Consider the following 16,043-nt stretch of genomic DNA (forward strand, 5'->3'; position numbering starts at 1 on the left):
GGAGGCCAGACTGTGGCCAGGTGGAGACAGGGTCACCTCAGGAAGGCAGGATGATGTTAGCAGTTTCCACAGCTACCACAAGGTGCAGAAGAAGAAAAGGCAAGAACTTTCAGCCGGGGTTTCTAACCTTGCTCTGGCCTTGAGGCGAGAAGGAGAAAAAGGGCATGGCTGCTGCACATCTGCAGGCAGGCAATGGCTTCAGTCATTTCTGCAGTTGTTGCAGTTTGTGATGATGTCTCAGAGCTGGAAAGCTGATTTCCTTGTTGCTGAGTGTGGATCACCTTCAGGCTGCAAGTCTGCGTTGACGGTGTCTGAAACTGCTGCTCATTGCCAAGCCGTGTGGGAAAGGTGTGCTTTTGCATGCACCTGAACACCACAGTAATGCAAACTTTAAAAAATCGGTAGCAATTAAAATAATATTAAACATAATCACTAGTCTATTAGTAAGGAATGACTTATTATTCTGTACAAGTGTGTTTGATAGATACCAGGTGGATAAAATATATCTGCTTATGGTGTCTTTGTCCCCTTTTTATTTTTTTTTCTCATTTAGCTCATGATTTTATTTAATGGAAGAGACACTTCTCACATATTGGCTTGACAATTTACAAGCATTTGTTTGTGCTGAATTAAGCACATTTCTAAACTTTGTATGTTGCTGCTGACAGTTTGGGGATTGATTTTTATCCCTAGAGAGATGCCTTTTTGTCTTTAAGGCAAATTGAAGTTGACTGCCAGAGCATTCCCTGGAAAGGGAGAGAATCTACTTTAGGGATATTTTTCTACTGAGAATTCATTTTTAACTGAGAAGCTTCAACAAGGTCATGCTTTTCATGACACTGGAAAAAAAAAAAGTTCACAGATAAAGAAGTAGTGCTAACTCCAGAGAAAATAAATAGAAGCAAATATTGCTAAGCTTTTTTTTCCCTTCTGGTTCTCTGTCAGGAAAGTGTGCTTAGATATACAGTAGATGAAAATTCCAGATTATTCTTCTAAAAGCATGCGTTAAATGCTGGTGTGGGCAATGGCAGAAAAAGATTTTACCCATCCATGTGTTTTCATGTATGTTATGAGATTGAATTTTAAAACTTCTTAACATTTTTAGGACATTCAGATTCTTTCAAGAACAGATTCATTGCTTTTCCACATTGGCAACATGGGAAAGGATTTGCAGACATGAATGGATTAATGTAATGAGCTGTGTGTGAGGATGCAGGATTTCCACCAGACAGGTGCTGTAAGAAGTCTTCATTCACATCAAGAACAGCTATATACTCTTTTTTACAGTAGGGTCTGTGGCTGTACGTGCTGGCCTAGAGTTAAACTTCAAACTTTGTCCAACTTACAACCACTCAGCCTGAAACAGTTTTTGGATACAAACATGGTATTGTTGCTATTTTGACCAGGATGCTGGAATTTGTTTATATATCTTTCCCTTCAAGGTCTTTTTGGCACTAGATTTGTTTCATAGGAATGTTTTGTACAAATACTGCTAAAATAAACAGTGTCTGTGTATATATCTGGTCTACTTTCTGTGGTCAAAATGAATAGCACCTCACACCTGAACAGAAAAGCTAAATCAAGCCTTGCCGGCCAATGGGTAAGTCCAGAGAGGGTTTCCCTGGTGGTACCTGGCAGGTTACTGGTGAGGTGATGGACAGACCTCATTAAAGTCTCATTTAATGCTTGTCTGTGGAATGAGTGCACTCTCTTTAATTTCTGTGTTTGTATTCACTCAGACTTCTAAGACCCAAGTGACTTAACAAAATAAATAAATAACCTTAGTCCTTCAATCAGGTGACAAACTTACACCCACTTGTTTTCATGTCTAGGAAATAAAACGAGCTGAAGCTGAAGGTTTTCACTGCAATACATCTAAACAAGTAGTAAGAACCAGTTTCTTCAGGAAAGTCCTATTCTGCTGGTTATAAAATCTTCTTCTTAAACGAGCTGCACATCTCCACAGTCTCCCTGTCTCCCTTTAAGCCTTCCTTGGAATGTTCTCATTGGATTTTTCATACATTTGAGCCCTAAATATTTGAATTATCTCAGTATGTTTCTGGAGACCTGGCTATCAATTACCAGAATTTTCATTTACTTTTTTGATCCATTTTTTCCCTTCTCAGATTCCTCCTATAAAATCTGTAACTGTTCTCTTACCGTCTACTGGATCAAGATATTTGCCAAGTCCAAGAAACAAAACTTCCAATATTCATCACGCTGAAAAGAAAAAGATTAGAAACTATATCCTCAAACTTCTTCGGGTGTCTTTTAAATGCAACAAAAAGCACTTGGCTGGTGTTTAGGATGAGGTAGGTGAGGCGTGAGAGGAAGTAGGGACTGACATTGTTTGGTTGCAACTGGTGGTGGGCAACATCCCAGAGCTACCACACTACAGCAAAGAACTCACATTTTCTGCCATGTTTTCAATTCCAGCGTTTTATTAATTAATTTTTAAAGCTTTTACTCGGCTTTACATTGGAACTTGCATCTTTTTTTTTTTTTGAAACAAAGTTATCTTTAAAGTAGAACATAGCATTTATTAATAGCAGGAAATTCCAAGTAATCATATTGTGTCACTTTCTCCTACTACTTCTTATTGCAACTAGATGTTGATTTTTGTGAACCTTTTCTAGCCTAATCAATCTTGTTACGCTTTTGTACTTTTGCCTGAAGACTTCTGGTATTTAGAATTAACTTGGTTCTCAGTCCTTTTCCATTTTGTGTACGATTATGCACCTAATTAAAGGTAATTGTTTCCTTGTTCCTACAGCATCAGCCAAGCAAGCAGATTTCAGCTACATCTGAGGGATACAGGAAAACTCCATCCTAGAAAAAGTGCAGCTTTGGTAACTTAGTATTTCATTGTTCTGTCACATAACTGTCACAAACATGCTTTAGATGTGCTTTACCTGCTTCACTAAGCTGTGGAAATCATGGAAACCTATGTATCCTGAATCAAGGAATAGTAGCATGAATGTTATAATACTGCCACAAAGGTTGTCAATCAGGTGTTTGGTTTTTTTTTAATCAAGGCTTTTACATTTATTAGCTTTGTATTTGCTTCTCTCTTGGGTTTTATTTGTAATTAAGAATAAATTGCATGATTTTACTGCTGCAACGTTTTCAAACTTCAGAATTCCAGGAATCAATATTTATATATTTTCTGGGACTCAGAAAAGGTATTTTAACTTGGCCTAATCATGGCAAAGTGCCAATTTTCATTAATTAAGTCTGTAATTGTGGAGCAGGAGTGAGAATAGTTTACAGAGGTGGAGCAGGAGAAGAACTTTAAGTAGCATTGCATGGTGAAAGAGATGCACAGCTTCCATTATCAGCAGGAGCTGCATGTCTAATCCACCAGACTCGGCACTGCAGAAAATGTACCCTGGGATGTCAGGTGTTAAGGGGAAGAATGGGCCTCTCACGTTCTTTGCACTTACAAGCCGGCTGTAACCTTTTGACTCTCTCTCTCTTTCTCTTCTTGAGTTTTGTTTCCTGAAAGGAAAAGGGGGTGGAGGAACGCAGGGGAAGAAGGCTTTAAGAGTGGAAGATCTGTTTCAAAGTACTGTAGTGTATTTGCAAGCTTTTTTTTTCTTTTTTTTTTTTTTCTGGAATTAGTTTTGTTTTGTTTTATTTTATTTCTTAAAGAAGCAGTGGCTTTTAATGCAGGGTATTTAGAGCATGGCTTAAGGTATGAATGCCTTGCTGAGGACCACTCTAAACACTGTAAACTTGACAGATGTGATTCTGCCACAAGTGTTTTGCACATAGCTTTTTTATCTTTCTGACTAAAATGAATATAATCTCATTTAAGAACACAACAGAGAAGGAGAGCTAGTTCTGTGAATTAATGTTACAGGTATTGCTTTGTGTACTGACCACTATTGTGCAGAAGAACAACCCCCAAATAACAAGAAATCCCTTTTATTCTCAAAGGATTCCTTAATGTAGCATGATCATGTATTGATCACATTGAACTTGGACGTATTCTAAGCCTGAAGATCTGCATATGCAGAGAAAAGACTTTGTATAATACTTACATGTTTCATCTTGCTACCTCTGAGTTAGTAAGTGTGAAAATACCTCGGTGCAAGGAGTCGAGCATTTACTTCTTAATATGAAAGATCAGGCAACAGATAAGGGGGAAATGAGGTGGCTAATTAAGGTAGACCTCTCCAAAACTCATGACTTTTGAGGAAAAAGAGCAGAATGTGGAAAAATATATGAAAACTTACATCACCCTTCCTTGAAATAGTCTGTTATGGGCTGAGCCTTATTAGAATGTAAAAATGGAAACACTAAGGTGGTGTTTATTTTCATTAATTAAAAAGAATCTTGCTCGTAGCACAGCACCTTGAGAATGTTAAAGGAGTTTTATATATTCCTGGCTCCCATCTTTGGTCTGAGGACCTCGTTCTGCTTCAAGCTCTGTGTCTTTTTTTTTGTTAGAGATTATTTTGAAACGGCTCACATTGCCTTTGCATGGCTGAAATGTGGCAGCGATGGAGTGGTGCCAATGGAGGGGTAATTTTACAGCCAGTAATCAGGAAAAGGAAGAGTCCTTAGCCAGGGGACTCAACAGTGCCAGGAGGAGCCATTATTCTATTATTATTTCCAGTGTGGAAGCATTGTTTTAAGTTATATTAAAAACATCCTTTAAATTTCTTTGTTATTTGTGTTGTAAATTTTCCGTATCAACCTTTCCAAATGAAAGGTGTGTGAACATACAACTAAATGGACTGCTTGGGATGCATCTTGCTTTAGGAATTGTAGGTTAAAGGGAAACCTGAAAATCAGTGGTAATTCCTCCGACTTAGCCTGGAAGTTCAGAGAGATTGGCCAAAGATGGAGTGTGTTCTCCATTTCTTAACACTTGCTGGGATCGACACTCCAGACAGCCTGTCTCCTGACAGGCACTGTCCTCCCATGTTTTTCTATTATTAGGGACTCCAACCCCTTATGATTTAAGGGCCCAACCCTGTAAGCTTTCCAGGAACCTTACATTTAGTGGGCTAAAGGAGAGAGAAAGAAGCCTATATTGTTATTCATTGGCATGGCTTTGTAGTTATCTCCTGGGATGATGTGTATGTTGAAGCCTATAATGGATTTGAATGGTGTTTCAGAAGGTTTGTTGTAGGTAGTTTCCCTGTGCTCAGTTACTCAGAAGTCCAGTGTCAGTAAATATTTTATATTCAATACTGCTTTAATTCCACTATGTAGAGCATGTGTTGTGAACCAGTATTGAAAGGATCCATTTATTGAATATTATTATCATCATCCCTTTTTTATTGATAGATTTTGAGGAGGTGAAGACAAGTGATATTTGGCATAAATGCAAAAGTTGAAACAATGTCTCCCAAATCATTTGGACTGGGAACAGAATATAAATATCCTAAATTCCAATCCAGCATCTTAATCCTGAGCCCATTTTTTTTCATTCAAAATTAAAGTGTCTGTGATTATTATTTCTACTGCCAGGGCTTTCCAAGGATTTAAATGTGACCTAATTTATTAAATGCTGTCTTATGTGCAAGACAGAAATAAAATCCTTACCCCAGGGCACTTACTCAGTGTCCCTGATCCTGCAATCTGATCTCCTGAATGAACGTCTGGACTAACACAGGCCATGCCGCCTGTTCTGAGCGTTTGACTGGGATTTTAATGGAGAATGAACACGTAGGTTGCAGGTTGTCTACAACAGCCTCAGTGAATTTCAGCACATTACTGCTACTTTCCTGCATGGTTACGTGTTTCCCTGAGTCCTTTACGAGCTTTTGTGTAGCTGTTGCTCAGTTACCTTCAGCAGACAGTCAAGTTTGGGCTGAACTGTTTTTCAACTATGTATTAGCCTTGGTCTGTGGCACCACTTAAAGATGCTTTGCGATGCACCTTGAGATTAAAGTGCATCGCCCCTGCGGTGCATTGATCTCGTCTGGCCCAGAAAGGGGTTGTCATAGATCTGCTTTTGAAATCAGGACTCCCTCATGGGTTTTTCCAAGGCATCATCTCCATGTCATTGGGTTGGCAGGATATGAAGCTGAGGGTCTTTTTGAAGTTTTCCTTCACACCAAGGGGTGTATACTTGTTGTGTGGGAATTGTGGTAAGTTACACCCTCTTCTCCCTGTGTGTTCAGTGCAGGATAACTTATTGCAGCCTTTAAATATTCTGGATGTTTTTTAAAAGTAAATTGTTTTATTTGTTACATTGGAGTATTAAAATGAAGAATGGAATTTGAATGCTGAGAACTCATTTCTTGCAGAGGACTGCAATACCTGGGTTGAACTTCATGAATTAATTAAACAGTCCTATAAACATCTAGTCCTTTGTAGCTACAGACAATGGTCTTATTTTATGGAACATTATCATGTGCTTCATCAAATGTCACTCCTTCTGATATTATTTAGTTTTTGTATAATTGTAAAGCAAATATCGTTTTAAAGTCTGTTTTTGTATCTCACATTTCAATCTGTTTTTTTAAGTACAAAAAAGTTAGTTTTCTGCATCAGATGATTTGTTATTGGAAAAACAAAGTAACGTTTCTTTACTCAAAACTCTTCTTCCAGCAAAACTGCAGAGCATGGAAAATATTTTCCAGCTTTCAGAGTTTATTTGATTTTGAACACTTTTGGTTATGTAAGTTTTAATAAGTAGCTTTGGTGTACCCCTAAAGGCACACCCCACACACTTATGTTGTGTGACCTAGGGTCACAAGTAATGGCTGCAAGCTAATTGATTGAGAAAGGCTTGTCTGACTGGGCCCCTTTGAGTCCTCCCTTTACATTCCTAAATTTCTGTAAAGGAGGCACTGGCAGCTTTGCCTGGAGAGAGGAGGGGTTGGGGGAAAGGGAGGAAGTTTCTCAGTTTCTGATTATGCGCAGAGTTTCCTTGTACTGAGCTTATGTTCTCCACCCACTACTTAGTAAGAACTCCTTAACAACTTAAAGCTTTATCCCTGTGAGTACCAGAAAAGTGATCTGAGTATTTATTGAGCAGGGAGAACAAACTGCTTGCTCCAGGCAGGGAGAAAGCTTATGGAAATGATATTAGACCTTCAGCAAAGTGCACAGCTGCATCATACAGAAGCTGAGACTCAAACTGACAGGCAAATAAGCCAGATCACGGAAGGGGCCTCTGTGTGGCAGCTCTGAGCTACCAAGTGTTGGACAACTAGGCAAAAAGTGCAATGGAACAGGGCAGAAAATAGCACACTAACTTCAGGCAACTGTTGCTTTTTCATGGTGAGTCCAGATTTGAAATATTGTTTGAAATGTAGCTATTTTTTGTTGTTTCTAAAAACCCTTCCGTTTTACCACAGCAATCGTTTTGTGAAGCTCATTGTGTTACAGGTTATTTGTCCGGATGTGCAGTTCAGTTCTGACCGATACAGAAATGTACAGGGATAGCCCTTTCCTTGCTGCTTGCTCTCTCTTTTGCCTTTGCTTGCTTCAGGAGGCAGGTCCCGTTTCCAAAAGCAGGCTGCGTGGCTCCTGATTTGGAAAGAAAGAGTTTTGCAGCCAGCGCTTGGTGTGCAGCTGCATGTAGGTGAATGAGTGAACATAATTTCTATACAAAGTTTTCTGCAGTTTGAGCTTTGTGGCACCTCTCCATTGCTCCTTATTTCGCTGCCTTATCTTGAGAATGTATGGCACGGTCACTATGAAAAGAGCTTTGTGTTTGAATTCCTGGTGAGTCGAAGGGTCAGGGCCTATGAGTTATCTGCCTGCCAGCAAGACTCATTGCTGTGTCCCTTTATTTTTCAAGCTGAAATAGAAAAAACATGTGTCCTCCTCCCTTTTCTATAAACGTATTTTGAATTCAGGTTTTACATGCTGTTTGTGTGTGCTTTGTTCTTTTGACAAACTCCGGTTTTGGGGGGAAGCCAGTTTTATTCTCTCCATATTTATTTTATTTACTCAAGCTTTCCTGCAGCTTTTTTGCATTCCTTTGTTGTGATGCACATAAATTTTTTTTCTTAAAACAACATTCAGTTATTTTGATTTCTGCTAAGAGAAAAAGGATTGATGCTTGGATACATATTTCCAAAAATACCAGAGAGCTGTCTAAATTTTAGGTAAGTTTCAAAATTATGCAGAAGGTAAACTTTTATAACATTTGACTCACTTAAGGAGGCAAATACAATACTTCTGGATAAGTTCTTGAACAGATTGTATTAGATACACTAGTCACCTAGTGTAATGGTAATAAATATGATCTGAGCTATAATGTGATTTCAGTTACTGACTTACTTTGATAAAGCTGCTTTATTAGCACAGCAACAGAATTAAACATTGCATGTTGACAGTAACATTAGAAATATGTTTGCAAAAACTGCTGAGTGGAGGAAATTTAGAGTAATAAATCATCAAGGCATGTCAAAGTTACTCTGTATGTGATGTTCTAAGATGTCTGTAATTTAGAGGAGAAATGAGACTGTTTTTCATCCAGCAGAAGTGTGATTCTGTACAAAATTATTTTCATCATATATTCTTTAATATAAAATTTTAAAAAAGAAAGAAGTAGCCAAAGTTGGTGCAGGAAAAATCTTAAAATTATGTAGTGGTTATTTGGAGCTAAAGGGAAAAGGCTCACTTGATAGAATAATTCTAATATGAAATGTAAAAAGATGGTCAGATGAATTCTGCACAGAGGGTATGTTACTATTGTGTCTTGACTGGTCTTTCTAAGTTGGTATGCTCACCTGAAACTTGCTAGCAATTAGCAGAATGCCTGTTTAAAAAAATAAGATGATGCTTCAAATCTGAGTTGATCTCGCATTGCAGTCCCTTTCAAGTGCAGAAGTTCGTGTTGTACACCTCTGGTGTCCTTTCTTATTTGCCAGTTTGAGATCTTGAGTTTACCTATCAATTCTGAAAATGGTTTTAAAAATAAAGGGTAGGGGAGTTTTGTCAAAGAAAGCTGAAAACAGATTTGAATGTGATGCTGCAATGTACAGTGATCTAAATGGACCTCATTCTTCGTGTTTTCTTATTGTGAATTGAATTTCTGCGTATTTTGACTTGGGTTAAACATTAGTCTTTGTATAAGAAAGTTATTGACTGTGTTCTTAGTTCAATTAGGGGTGTGCTTTTCATTTAAGAGTTTCAAGGTTCACTTTGAGGGAAAGAAATATGTCCTCTTAACTAATATAAATATGATTTCCTTCTTGGCTGTACTCTGAAAGAGGAATACCTGCTGAAGTGATCTTTACACCTTTAAAAACTGAAAGCAAAAGAAACTTTGAGGAGGTGGTCTCCTCCTAGCTTTGATGACCTGGAGAGCTGGGTATCCATCCACCTCCTGGTGGTCACGAGGCACTTGGGGAGCAGGGGCTGGTGGGTGCTCACATGTGGCACCTCCTCCATAGGCACACGAGCAGAGGATCAATCCTTTCTGTGCTGTTGGGTTTCCATTGGCAAAATAATGCACCACTGGTGTTGTGACACCAGATTAGAGGATTATGAAACATTTCTTCATGCTCTGATGATCAGCCTGATGAAGGGGAAAAGGTTTAATGAGGAGGAGAAGAATTTACTGAGGATTTTATGCCTGTATCTATTATTAAAAGGAGAATATCTGCTCCCAATAGCTGTGTTCTGTGGTTCACGGAAACCCTGCAGTAATGATGTGAATGATGATTAAATGTGGTGTCCTTACTGACTGTCTGAGGGCTGACACAACTTAGTGTGACTGGCAGGAAGCTTAAACATCAATAGTATATCTGCAAATACTAATATTCTCTCTTAGAGAAAGTCAAAGAATCATGATCTCAAACTAAAATATTTATATGTCTTTTTTAATTCCCTCTGACACCAGTCAGAGAAAAAAAAAAGTCTTGAAAAGGTTAAAACACAATTGCTTTGTAAGTGTTATTTTTTTTAAAAAAGTTTGGATTTAACATTTTTAGTGTTTTTCAAGGACTAACTAGATTTGTTTTGTGAATTACAAAGTGATTTTGGAGGTTCACTTTTAGATTTGTTCTGTTGTTCTGTGTGGAAGAAGAAAAACTTTTATTTACTAAACCTGTTCCTTTTATTGACCTGTTCCTTAACACAGACAGGTCTTTGTGACACCTATGGTACCTTTACTGTCACATGAGAAATCACAGAACAGTTGATTTTTCTTTCAAAGAGAGGCTTTAGTTTATGCTGCCATGACAAGGTGATGGCTATAACAAGAGAGGATGGAATACTGACAGGTATAGGGGAATTGTAGAATTCATGGAGTCAGTGGATCACAGTGATAAAGTGAATTTAAAATTAAAAACCAAACCCTACATTATATCCTAGTAATTTTGGAAAAAAAATATTTTTAAAAGAATTTAAAAAACCAAAAGAAAGACAAAGAAAAATTTCTTTCATCTTCTCAGATACAATATGGAATATGATCTTTGGGAGATGACCCAGATTAACTTTCAATTCATTTTTACTTTCCAACAACATATTCAAATCATCAGCGGAAGACTATCCCAAAAGGTGATGATGAAGGTAGAAGAACAGATAAAAGGAGAAATATTTTTCTTATGAAGTTATTTAACTGAATACGATATGTGGTTAAAAGCAAATGAACACAGAGAACAAGCAGAAGTAATCTCATATAACGATAGGAGCAGTAATAAGAGAGGCAGGAACTGGAAAAGCAAAACAGAGGAGATCTAAAAGTAAAAGGAATATTGCATGAGAGAGGACTAAAATGGTCTGTCAGTCACTGAGATGAACCTGTGCCTTGGGAGTTGTCAACTGACTTGCTGTCTTTCTCCTGGTTTGTTCAGAAGCATTTCCACTGCTGGCAGTCAGTTTTATACCTGAAGTTATAAATTCATCCAAGAAAATAGGCTGTTCTTTCCAAAATTGTGGTCACAGCATTTCAGAGAGGAGAATGTGAGATGGACCTTTTCTATTCCACCTAACATCCTCTTATATTTGCTTATATTGCTCTGTCTAGCAGTGAAGGTGGGGTTGAGGATGGATGGTTACATGTGATGTGTCTGGTTGTTTTTTGGTTTAAGTTCCTTTTCTCAACTCCAGCAAGATTCCAGTAACTTTAAAAATTCTTGTAAAACCCTTTGGAAGGTCATTTGGCAATTCTGATTCTTGGATCTGAGAGGGATGCAAACCATTTGGAGCATGAAACATGAGACAATAGAAAACAGGAAATCTGTGAAGGACAAGAGAAATGGCAATGGACTTTCCACTGCCTCTCCTCTGATCAAGAATGACTTTAAATTCTTTTCATCACCCATGGCTTTATTCAGGACTCTGTCAAAGGTCCTCCTGACTTTGGTAGGGTTTTGATGAGGTCAATGGGTGAGTTCAAAACTGTGTTCATGATGATTTTCAATGTATGAATGTGTAAACTATAACGTTTTTTGATTTCTCAGTGTTCTACTGGAAATGACACCTTGACCACACAATCAGAGTAGTACACTATAGTGCTGCCTCCAGTTTCTGAGATACCTCTTAATTATAGAAATGTTTGGTGATTCAAGCAATAACTAGAAGAGTTTTCCAATTCTGTTTTACCTTTAAAACCCAAAGACTCTGTTAGTATTCGTTATGTAATCCCAGTTTATTTAGCAATATGGTAGAAATAGGTAAGAAAAAGGTAAGAAATACAGCTTGAAGTACTGCAAAAAGCACCCTCTTCTCCATCTTTTAAGCCATTTTGAGTGACAGTATTCCATTTGTATTGCCAACTCTCCACACCTCTTAATCCAAGAAATGTCCCATGGACCATAAATGTCCTGTGAAAGACATGCAGACCCTGTATTTGGTTCTGTTTTGAACAGTCCACATAAAATGGTGTTAAATGATAAAGCAAAAGATAAATTAAAGAAGTACATGTCCCATCACTGTTGGCAATTTTCATTACTTCCAAAAAGCAGCACCAGCTAAAGGCATCCTTCCAAGAAAAGTCCTTTGTGGCAGAGCTTGTTGAAGGTATCCCAGTGCTCTTTTGCTGCTTATCACTCTTCCCTGCTGCCCCTGTAAGGGTGTACAACCTTGGAAAGCTAGTCAGAAAAACGGATCAGAGTTGACCCTGGTTAAAATAATGCTGAAAATGAGGATTTGGTTTTGGTGTATGTTTTATAAGTTATTCATGATTATGACCTGGTTGTCACTGAGCATCTGTTATTTCAGCCTGTCGGTAATAAATACCTGAAATAACAATCTGTGCCCTTAATAGGGGAGAGTAAGTTATAAACAATGAAAATGAAGGAGAAAGTGATCAGCACAGAACTTTGTTCAGAAAATATACAAAATGGGACACAGCAACATGACAGAATCAGTCTGTGTTGAAAATACGTTTGAATTTATCATGTGGAACTCAGAGTGCGTTCTCCATTGGCCCCATAAAGATTCTTTCTAGCTCTGGCTGGAAATTCACAAGGAAAGTTTTTTTCCAGAAATACCCAGGGTAGGCCCAGCTATCGTTCCACTGACATCAATTGGAATTACATGAGTATTAGGCAAAAACTGTAAAAATTAATGCTAAAGAAAAGTAGGATTCTTCAAATTCTTTCCTTTGTGCTCTTGTTTGTTTGCTTTATTTTTTCCATTTGCAATCTAGTGCCAGCCTCTGGAATAAAAACAAGAAATTTGGCAGGAATCTGGTAACTTGATCATGTTTTAAGTTACATCAAGACATTTGCTTTCTATCACTTTACTGTTCTTTTAACTGTATTTTTTGGCCTGAAATTTTTCATTGTGTAGTCCCTAACCACAGGTGATTCTTTTTTGTTGTTTGTTTTCTTTTCTTTTTTTCCCTTTTTTTGCTAAAGGAAGCATGTTAAAATACGTTATGTTTCTTCTGTTAAAAATGAAGTAAACAGAACCAACTCAACCAAAGTCTTTGAACAACAACCCTTGAAGCAATGTAATCAACAGGTAGTTTGTGGACTACTTTTAAGGGTTTGACGTAAAAATAAATGTAAATTGTTACATACTGGAGATGTTAAATTATAGCTACTTATTACATGTGTTTTGGCAATAGGTGTTAGGCTCACACGGAGAAGGAATGAACCCTCCCTCCATCTTCCAGATTCTTCAAGTATTATTAATACTCATTTTTGATGTAGATTGTTCATTTTAATGCTGCTGTTGTCTCTGCTTCCCAGAAATGTTTGTTTTCAGTACTGAATCAAAAGTTAAGAATCACAATCAATTCTTGCTGTAGTTTTTCACAAAAAGAAGGAATGCCACTATGAAGCCTTCTGAGTGAGCAGGGCTGGCTCAAGTTTCATATGGACATTGCAATATATATTCATATGGACAAGGGAGATGCTTTTTCCCAACCCCCCCCCTCCCAAGGGCTTCATAGACTGTAGCTGTGTTAATTGAAATGAGGATGTGCTGGGTTTTTTTCCCCTCTTTATATGCTGCCCAATATACGTAATTGAAATAATTCAACAACTTCTGCATCTCTCCCAACATTACTACCAGCTGATTGACAACAGTACTGTGACTCATAACTCAGCTCTGGTAGGACAGGCAGTGACCATCTCCCCTGTCTTACCTCAAAGTTAGCACTGTTTTATGTTTTTATTCTTTTATTCAGCCACTTATATTCAATAATCTGTTGTTTTAAACAGTATCATGCCATATACTGCTAGATTATAGAGTATAGACATATTTATTTTTGGCATATCAGCAGGTCACAACAAATATAGCTTTTGAATTGCTTTTTTGAAAAGAAATATATAATATTCTATAGAAAACCTCTGAACTGAACCAGTATTTAATCATTCTGGTTAATATTTATGTATTAGGGAACAGTGTGATAGTGACACACAGAATCCTGACTTTATTTCATCTATTCTATCTCTTATTTTGTATTATTTAGACTTCAGTTCTGACAGGTTTTTTTTAAGGGAGTATACTTCATTTCATGTATCAAATCCACTACTCTTTTGCTTAAAATTTGGCCAAAACTGCCCCCCTTCCAACATATGTCTTTCTAATCAAAAGCCCAAAAAAGAGAATAAGGAAAAGCAATGCATGACAGTGAAGAGGCAAAGAGATTTATTTAGAGGATAAGAGATTTACCTACACTTAACTTTTTTTATATTTAGTAATTATCTATTAAACCAAATGATGCTGTTACTTGCAATATAGGTTTTTTTGTGCCTCAGTCTTCTCAGACATAAACTGAAATTAGTAAAATGTTTTATACGTGGTCGAATGTTGTGACTTACAAAGAACTCTCTGAGGGGAGAGTATTGGAGATGGACACCAAAAGGGAAAATGTGACAGCAGTTTTTTTGACCTGGGAAAAACTGAAATATCAAAAATTTTACATGGAAACTTGACTCTTTTACCTACATTGAGCTACATGTGGTATCTATGTATAGTTGTACATCAGACCGGTTTTCCTATGGAGGAATCTGTTCTTAAGACAGTTCAGCTACAAACTGTTTGAAAAAACTTCCAATTTTAGACATTGGCACGGTTGAACACCTTCATTTTAATTTAAAGAATTTGAAAAGGTAACTATTTTATGGGGATTTAGTAGCAGGAATGTAGTACACAGTGGCATTTTGTCCGTTTCTGTCATCCTGGGTTTATTTGGAGTTTACTACAGCATTAAGAATTTCTAAAAGTTTCAGTCCACATCCGGATTTAGAAATGTCAAGGTATCATTTAGCTTCTTTGTACCTTTGGGCAAATCACTTAAAACATGTAATTCCTTACTGCTAAAATATTTTTAGTATTTCTATTTATTTTATAAATTAAGGTGTCCCTTTTTAGCTTCGAGTACATTAACTTGGTATCTATCTAGAGAATTTTCTGGGGGTTTTTTCATGTTGGTTTTTAACTTTGAGGTCTGTTTATCTGTGTTCTGTGAGTAATTATTTACATCTGGTTGCATGATGCATTTGTAGGTGATTATTGGTATGTCTGAAATCAGGAAGTGAAAGTATGGTGTGTGTCACACTTAAAATAAGATGCTGGATTCCTGCTGTATTGGAAGCAGTCACTCATCACAGTTCCTAAAAATGGATTTTAGATCTTAGAATCTATTAAAAAAAACCCAAACAACCCAAACTGTGGCCTGGCATTATCACAGGACTGGTGAACTGTCACATTATCAACGGTATTAATCCTAAATATTTGTTGTTATTCTCACTGTGTAAGAAAGTGAGATTTCTACTAAGGTTTGTATGCTTTCCTTTGTTCTTTCCCTTTTTCATGGGCTTTTGAACCCTTTCATGTATCTCAGTTAAATCTGAAAAGCAAAATTCTCAATGAATATCATGTTTTATGAAAATCTGTGTCTGTATGGAGGAAAAAAATCCCAGATCAGTGCCAATTTTGAGGAAGAGGCAGGCAGAACATAGCTGTTATACATTCTGTTTGGCAGTGGCTCAGTGGCCAAACAAAATGTGTGCAGTCCCAGACTCATCACAGCACAGTTTCTCCTGCCAGGTGATAGTGTAATAAACAATGTGGAGAGATGTGGCCATTTGCAGTGAGAAGAAAGAATGTGGAGATGCAGAGCAAAGAGCATAAATCTGTAGGAAAGCAGGTTTCATTCAATCTGCTGCTTACAGGACACCTTGGGTTTGCTATTGCAAAAGAATAAAGGGCCAAATGCCAGAAGATCTTAAAAGGATGTAAATTGCTTGCTATAGGCAAACAAGAACATCTTGTTTGCTTGGTTTTTTTCTATTTACTGAGCATTTCATCCTGCATGGAAAATCACAAGCTGCACTGAACACGAGATTCGTACTAATCTTTCATATGAGATGGGCCAACTGCAGTTAAGTTCTGTATAAATAGTAAGATGGGGATGCTGAGATACAAAATATGATAATAAAAGTTAAGTTGAAGGAAACCTACTTTTTCCAACTGTGAATTAAGCCAGAACTTGTTTCTTTACTTGGCTCTGTTGAAGTCAGCATAGACATGTTTAGATGAGGATAAAATCTTGATTTTTTTCAAACACTTCAGTATTTTCTGTTTGCTTACATTTAAAATGCCTATGTATTCCATCTTACCTTGGACAAATTGCCTGCTTCTGTAAACTTGGGGTGAGTCTTTTC

At 37.3% G+C, this 16,043-nt stretch overlaps 1 long non-coding RNA gene across 6 annotated transcripts in view; it reads left to right on the plus strand.

Annotated features, from left to right (window-relative positions):
* The window catches only part of LOC126648605 (uncharacterized), a 292,288-nt gene that overhangs the window by 53,211 nt on the left and 223,034 nt on the right, over positions 1-16,043 (plus strand). The window contains exon 1 of one of the 6 annotated variants that reach the window (XR_007630842.1): positions 6,867-7,242. The exons of the other annotated variants lie outside the window; for them this stretch is intronic. This is a non-coding gene — a long non-coding RNA (uncharacterized LOC126648605). Of the gene's footprint in view, positions 1-6,866; positions 7,243-16,043 lie in introns of those variants that run through there. 6 annotated transcript variants of the gene reach the window in all.

The sequence above is a fragment of the Myiozetetes cayanensis genome, unplaced genomic scaffold (assembly GCF_022539395.1).
Source record: "Myiozetetes cayanensis isolate MyiCay16 unplaced genomic scaffold, myiCay2020 scf5-8, whole genome shotgun sequence".
In the NCBI taxonomy this organism is placed as follows: Eukaryota; Metazoa; Chordata; class Aves; order Passeriformes; family Tyrannidae; genus Myiozetetes; species Myiozetetes cayanensis.